This window comes from Pristis pectinata, chromosome 11, assembly GCF_009764475.1.
Source record: "Pristis pectinata isolate sPriPec2 chromosome 11, sPriPec2.1.pri, whole genome shotgun sequence".
NCBI lineage: Eukaryota > Metazoa > Chordata > Chondrichthyes > Rhinopristiformes > Pristidae > Pristis > Pristis pectinata.
In genome coordinates this window covers 47673679-47681493 of record NC_067415.1, presented here as the reverse complement: position 1 = coordinate 47681493, position 7815 = coordinate 47673679, and positions in this window count along the sequence as shown.

Sequence of the window (7815 nt, the reverse complement as noted above, 5' to 3'; positions counted from 1 at the left end):
CGAAATCCAAATGTTCCACGATGGAACCCAAATAACACTTCAGTGTTTACTCGGTAGTGACTTCCTCACCCCGAAAAGCATCCGAATCGTGGTCGTCCACACACAAATACCTGTTTCCTTCTACAGGTCAGCAACAAAGTGAACTCCACCGGATTACTTCCAACTTCCATACATGGATTTCAGTGGCAAACACAGTTATTGTTTCTCATCCATCGATAGAGAAAACAAGCAGGCTGGTGTCTCTCTCCCTTCTCTCTCTCTCTCCTTCTTCTTCTGACTTCTTCAACAACGTCATTACGTCCTTTATCTTCTATTGACGTAAGCACGCCCCACACACACATACACACACACTCTCTATCTTAAAGGGACTTTCACTGAGTCCGTAACACACCTTTTACAAGTGTCACATTGCTGATGTGATTACCATAAAATTTCTTCAAATTTGCTTTACAATATTCTCCGCACAATAATGGTATTTTCATTTGAAATTCATTAGAGTATGTATGAAAATTGTTGACATTCGTCCTCATCTTAACCACATGATAATGTTCAATGTAACTTTTTAGAATGATAAATTGTTAACAATATTTAATAACTGTTGTTTTATCCATAACCTACTTGATAATTAGCAGCCTCTATAGATTATCCATATTTTACTAAAATAATTAATTTCCATTTTTTTTTCATGATAGGATTTTTGATTGTTATTTTTCAGATTATTTTGACTGTCATAAGTCTAATGACCCTTTAAGAAAATTGACCATGGTGGGAGGGGAGGGAGAGCTGATGGGAAACTATAAATATTCTAAAATGTTGAAAATTTGGAACTGGTTAATTGATTTTTGAGTACAGATATTTATGCATCTTTTATTGCCAGAAGCAATAAGATGGTGAGGTGTTTACATTAGTACACTGTAGTAAAGCTGTTATTGCTACATTAATCAAGCTTTGTACTAAAATGAAATGCAATTGCATTTCCTTTTATATTGTATTGGAGACAATATTGCAGTGATTACAGGACTTTTTAATGTTGCATAAAGTGTTTCAAGAAAGAAAAAAAATTCTTTTGAAGGGAATTTTATTTGTTTCCTGAAAGCTTCCAAAATCCTATTCTACCTGACATTTCTTGTGGTGTTAGTCCATTTTCATGTTCAAAGTGTGCATTCTAGAAGTGCATTTTAAAACGATAGGTGCATAGTTCCTATGATTTTCATTTAACTACTTTATTAATGAGTCACAGAACCATGCATATTATGCATTCAGATTTTTGGATGTCTGCCTGGGCAGATCTAACTGGCAACTAGAAATGCTAATTTGTAAGATTATCCCTCATGTTTGAATCTGGATAATGAATGCTGAATCGGTATTCAACTGTGAACCAAGTTCAATACCATTACATTTTGCATTAAGTGTCTTTAGATTTACCACTCCAGCCCTTCTACCAGTGAGCAGGAAAAGAGCAGCAAGTGGGAACACTGCATCCTAACTGAGACATTTCTCTTTCCTGTCCTCATTAATCAACTTCTATTTGCATCTGATCTAGACAGATAAAATGTGAATAACACCTCCACCACCCACATTTGTTGAATGTGGAGGCTGGTGGGGTGGAAGGAGAGAACAAGGGGAACGTCACCTTTGCTCCTGCTGGGAGGAGAGCAGTGAGATCAAGTGCGGAAAAAAAAATAGAGGAAAGCTAATTGAAAGCCCTCTCAACGATGGTGGAGGGGAAACCACAATTAAGAAAGAAAACATCTTAAAAGGCACTGTTGTGGAAACCTCTTCAACAGAGCACATAGAACAAATATGGAAAAACTGGGAGAATGGAATGGAGTCCCTGCTAGAAGCAAGATGGGAGGTGATGTATTCAGGATGACTGTGGATGGCTGGAGAGCTTTAATAGATTTTGGTCACTAATCTATCCTCTGAGATGGAGCTAAAGATGTCAAGAAAGGGAAAGGGAGAATCAGATAATAACCTCATGAAATTGAGAGCAGAATGAAATACTGCAGCAAAGCTCATGAAATTTTCAAGTTCTGTAGGAGTGCAGGAACCAGCTCCAATACAGTGATCAATATAGTTGGGGGGGGGGGGGGAATAGAGTTGAGGGCAAGGCCTGAATAGGGCTGAAACAAGGACTGTACTTCGTAACAGATTTCCATCATCAGCAGCATTTTGCTCCAATTCGTATTTAACAAACTACATACATCATATGAAGATCAATTTTAATAATAAATCAACAAAAACAAATAAAATCCGTCATTTGGTGATGGAGACACTATCAGCATGTCCTGTTGTTGGGGACTGATAAATTCAACAGCACTTGCGCCATATCAAATGCATGGGTAAAAGTGCAAATTGGGAAGTGCATAGAACATAGTATAGTACAGCACAGGAACAGGCCCTTCAGCCCACAATGTCTGTGTCGACCATGATGCCAATTTAGTCTGCACATCTGCCTGCATGTGGTCTATATCTCTCAATTCCCTGCCTGCTCGTGTGCCTGTTTAAATCCTCTTAGATGTTGCTATGTGTCTGCTTCCACCACCTCCCCTGGTCACATTTTCCAGGCACCAACCATTCTGTGTAAAAAAAAAATTGTCATGTAAATCTCCTTTAAAATTTCCCCCTCTCACCTTAAAGCTATGCCCTCTAGTATTTGACATTTCCACCCTGGGAAAAAGACACTATCTACCCTATCTATGCCTCTCATAACTTTATATACTTCTATCAGGTCACCCCTCAGCCTCTGATGATCCAGACAAAACAATCCAAGATTTTCCAACCTCTCCTTATAGCAAATACTCTGTAATCTAGGCAACATTCTGGTGAATCTCTTCTGCACTCTCTCTAAAGCCTCAGGAAATAGGATATCCCATTTAGTGCCAAGATTAGGAGAAATTTCTGAATTCAGAGTTTGGTGACTTTCTAATTCTTACCCCAGTAGAGAATGTAGGTCAAGTCATTAAATACACTTGAGGAGGTAAATACATTTCTTAATACCAAGGAATTCAAGGGTTGCAGGAAGAAGTTAAAAGCAGGGTACTGAAGTGGTGATTGTTTTGAATGGTAGAGGGGGTCCAAATAGCCTACTCCTGCTCCTTTTTTCAAAATTCTATGTTTACTGCCCTGTTTACATGGTTTGTCCAGGTGCTGTCAGTTTGAAAAATAAAAAAAAACTGGAAATACTGAAAATCTGAAATAAAAACAGAAAACGCTGGGGCTACTCAGGTTAGGCAGTATTGATGGAAAGAGAAACAGCTAAAGTTTCAGGTCAAAGATCTTTCATCTGAATGAGGAAAAGTCAGAAATCAAAGATATTTTAAGTTGTAGAGAAGGGAAAGGGGTGGAGAGAACAAAGAGAATGCCGTGATAGGTGGAGACAAAGAGAGCCTGAATGACACAAATGGTATTGGTTCCAGCAGAAGTTGGGTGGTGGAAGCATTATTCACATTTTATCTGATGAGATCAGATGCAAATAGAAGTTGATTAATGAGGACAGGGGAAAGCGAGAAATGTCTAAGTTAGGATGCTGTGTTCCCACTTGCTGCTCTTTTCCTGCTCATTGATGGAAGGGCTGGAGTGAAGGGAAAAGTGGAGGTAAAATGGCAAGGGATTCTCTCCTGAAGTTGTATGGGAAAGTGTTGGAGATGGAAGAGTGGACTAGGGAGTAGCAGAGGGAAAAGTCTTATCTGAATGCTGAAAGGGGAGGCATGAGTAAGGTGGGGCTGGTGGTGGATTCCACTGAAGATGGCAAATTGGCTTATTTATTGATCTAAAGCCAGGAATTCTTGATTTTCTTTCCATAGGGCATTGTCCTTGTTGTAAACGGCTGGGTCATTCTAGATTGGGATCCCATCTGAAAAGTTCCCATTGATCCACATTCCTGGGGTCTGGGTGTGGAAGGCCTTCTGTCAGGTTGTGAGGACCACCCCCAAAATCCCTTCATGGGCTTTCACAATGGTTGAAGCTTTGCCCTTTTTCAAAGCTGTGTAAGACTTTTTAAATAGCTTTTAAATATCTCTGACATTCAGAGACTTTTAAGAGTAATTAAAATTGATGTCAATAGCTAAAGTATTTTAAATTTTGAAATAAAAATCTAAATTTAATTTAACTGTTTAGGAAATATTTCCTAAAGTAAAAGAATTGAATGGAAGAAAGGTGAGTGGAGTCTTTTTATTTAATTAGGTTAATTTAAATGTTAGTTTATTTTGGGTGCATGCATGTAAAACAATAATTTACATTTTATTAACATTTTTATTTCCTGATGGGTCCCAAGAGATTTTAAATGTTTGTACATATCATAATGTCTCAGCAGAAACCAAGCCTGGGGCCAGCTGAAAGAAATAGCTAGCAAAGGGCCAGGCACCCAGCTCTCTCCAGGGAAAACCTCTCCTGTGGAGAGGCAAGAAACCGCAGATGCTGGAATCCGGAGCAACACGCAAAACGCTGGAGGAACTCAGGTCAGGCAGCACCTATGGAGGGAAATGGACAGTTGATGGTTTGGGTCAAGACCCTTCATCTGGACTGGATGAGATCTGGATCCAGTCCACATGTAGGGTCTCGACCCAAACTGTCAACCGTCCATTTCCCTTCATAGATGCTGCCTGACCCGCTGAGATCTTCCCTGCTATCAAAAAGTAGTTTTCAGTTTCAGATTTGGTTCCCTCAGTAATTCTTCTCCATCTGCTTTCTGAGGGCTCTCAGATCATAATCTTAACCAAAGAGTCCACAACTGACCCAATCTCATTGCAGACTGGTGTGAAGCAAGATTGCATAATTTTCTCAATACTTTCTCAGTCTTTCTGAGTAATACTGTCCCTCACCTCCAGCAAAATTCCCATGGAACTGAAGCTAATCTACGCGATAATTGGGAATCAGTTCAACCCTAGTCACCTCCCTTCTAGAACCAAGGTCCATTCTAATCTTAGTCATTGAATTGCAGTCTGCATACAATTTTGCACATGCACATGTTTGGAAGTTGAGCTCCAAGTCATCATCAATTTGTTCCTGGAGCAGAGAGAATGGGCCTTATATTAAATGTCTACAGATTAAATTCTTCTACCAAACTGTCCTGCTGCTCAACACCACCTGTGGTTCCACATTGGCCTCATCAGCCACCTCAGAACTTAATAGAGCCAGTATGGAAACTAGTCATGCTTGACCTTGGGGGACTACCTAAGAAGAAGTAGACTGGTGTGCATTTGTGTACAGTTATGTGAACATTTTGGTCAAAAGCCATATTCTTTTCCTGATCCATTGAAGGGTGCTACTTTAGCAGCCTGTTGCTGTAAACTTTAGTAGTGACACCAAGTGGAACTGGTTCAAAGGGAAGAGGGGATTAGAGAAGTGAGTTCTGTTGGGGAATTATGGTAAAGGGTGGGGTTGGAGATCAAGTTCTCCATTAGGGAAAATGGAGGATCAGACAATTGGAGAGGCAACTGTAGTGGATGTGTGGAAGTGCACCTAGGAGAACTAAGTGTACCATGTGGTATGATTTTTGATATATTGTACTAAGCACTGCCATTTGGTGAGAGATGACTGCTTCAATACAGAATGTTTTGTTGGCAATTGTTATTTGCCTTTACATGCAGCATCAACCTAAAGAACCTACAGGCACCAAACCAATGGAGGGTTGGAGTCTTGGGAGATTGGAGCCTTGAGGATCTAAGGAGGAGGGCCTCTAGGCTTTCACAAGAATGAAGCCAGGGGTGGTTGAGGTCAGGGCTAGGCAGATTGGGGATACAAAAATGAGATTTTGAGTGAGGGTGGGGACTGATAATGTGTCAGGGCCAGAAGAATAGAGGCAAGTATTGGATTCATCCTTGTTGGGTTCTAGTGTGGTTCAAAACAAAATAGGTGCAGAAGTGACCAGTAGGAGGATAATGTGGACAGTTTTCTCTGGCTAGAGCAGGATATGTTCAGTTGAAGTTATGGAGTGATGCAAAACAGTCTGCAATCTGTCATTATCACATTTCATGCCATAAAAGAGGCACTGAAATGAATAGCATCACATGACCTAATTTAAAGGCCACCATGCTTTTCATTCTCTCTTCAGGTTTCAGCAATGAAAAGTGCTTCACTAATGTTCTGTATCTGTTAATGAGCCAAGATTGTGCATGTACTATGTAGGAAGGTGCAATTTTAAACCAACCCCATTTTATTATTAGCCATATTTTAATCACTAGAATGACATGTGTTTTTGTTTTGGTGATAAAAGGAAAAATAAATATGCAATGCAAAAAATGTTTTCTTTTTGTTGAGATCTGTTGTTAACACAGATGATTCCATTCTATTCTTGGAGTTTTATCTTAGGTTTGGAAACAAAGTAGATTTGAAACTCAAAAGCTTCTAACAAAGTAAGGAACCTCCCTTTGAAAAAAATGACTTCTACAATCACACTTTGGAGAAGGATTAGGCTGCAGTTCATAGTTCCTAAAAGTGTTGCTGTTCATAGAGGGGGGTTCTTTAAAGGCATTTAGGAAATGCAGATTCTGGTCCTTTCCTCAAAAGGCATACTTGTCATCAGGAGATGGAACAGGCATGAAGACTACTAAACTGAAAGTTTCTACTTCCCATGTAAACTTTGTAAACTGTGCCTAGAAGTTTCTGTTCTTCTGGCATTAAAATGGCATTAGCCACCTCCCTCAAGCTGTTTCAAAAAGATGCAAAAGAAAAATTGTGAAATTCAGTGTCAGTTTCAAAACACCACATGATGGCTCGCTTATGTAGCACCACTTTAGTTCAGAAACAGCAGATGTTAGCTGTCAAATTTCCTGCATGAGTGGTGCCCTTGCATCTCTGGCATCTGGAAGTCACCTTTAAAGGGTCACAACACAATATAAACAGCATGTTTCTAACTACTGGGGTTGTTGGTATGGAACATACTGTATGCTTGCAACAATGAGGGAAGGGCTGTGACAGGTCCATGAATGCACCTTCAAAATACTATATTCTTTTAAACACACTCCCAGCTTCAGATATTCATTGATTCACCAACTCCCATTACATAATTGCCAACAATTTCCGTCAATCAAATTGTATACTAGTATTCATTTGCTTCACTGCATTCATACACATTTTATCCTAGCAGACCTCAACTCCACATCTTGCAACTTGCACACATTGTGTGCCTTTGAACCATGACTTTTGCATCAGCCTTTAAAAATTGCCTAGCACTGTTTGACAATTTCCTTCTCCTTGCAGAAAAAAGGGACATTAGCAGCGATAATGGGAGCTCACTCGAAGAGGATGTCCAAACTGCCATGAAGGAAGCAACGCTGGACACTATCAGCTGGCTGTTGCTGAGGTTGTAGCAAGGTTGAAACTGTCAAAAATTATGGTATTTCCTACCTGAACCTTTCACAACCCACTTACTCTACACTCTTCTGATTTACAGATTATACATGGTGTAAACATGCACATTGTGTATCTCTTTTCAGCAGCAAAGAAAAGATCAGGCAGTGGAAGAGTAGCGATATGCTGGAAATGCTCAGCAGGTCAGGCAACATTTGTGAAAAGAGAAATAGTGAGGCCTAGATTGCCTTGGGATTAGATAAAGTAAATAAAATGGATAAAGTAACTCTGTTCAGTTACATATTAACCAGATCACTTCATCTACACTTCATACCTCTGGCAACTCAGGCCTCACCCAATCAAAAATACTCCCTTTGTCCTATCCATTGTGTTAGGGATTATTAGGCATGGGACATCTTTCGGGAGTTATGGAATATAGGGAGCAGCTAGTTAATACAAATGAGAAGCAGTTGTAAAAAACCTGTTCAAATGTAAATTGCATGCAGTATTCAGTTTTTAAAT